Consider the following 353-nt stretch of genomic DNA (forward strand, 5'->3'; position numbering starts at 1 on the left):
CTTATTACATTTATACCCCACCGTTCTCCCATTGTGGAGCTCAAGGTCTCCCCTCCAGGCCCAGGCCAGCCCCAGCCCTGCTTAGCTTCCACATGGTGGATGCCTTACATGCCTTCAGACCATACTCTGGGCATTAGACTAGGCTGATCAAAGCTCTCCTGGCTCCCTCCACCGCGGGAGCTTCCCCACTTAATGCTGCGTCCGGGTGCATTCCCAAATCACGCTCTTCATCCTTTGGGGGGATGAGACTTTTTCTGGCACTCAATGTACTACTCTATCCAGGTCTGATCCAGCAGAGCCCTTCTTATGCTTTAGCACTGAACTCCCTGATTTAAAAAAGGTAACAGATTGCC

Source organism: Varanus komodoensis, unplaced genomic scaffold (assembly GCF_004798865.1).
Source record: "Varanus komodoensis strain SLA01 unplaced genomic scaffold, ASM479886v1 scaffold8, whole genome shotgun sequence".
NCBI lineage: Eukaryota > Metazoa > Chordata > Lepidosauria > Squamata > Varanidae > Varanus > Varanus komodoensis.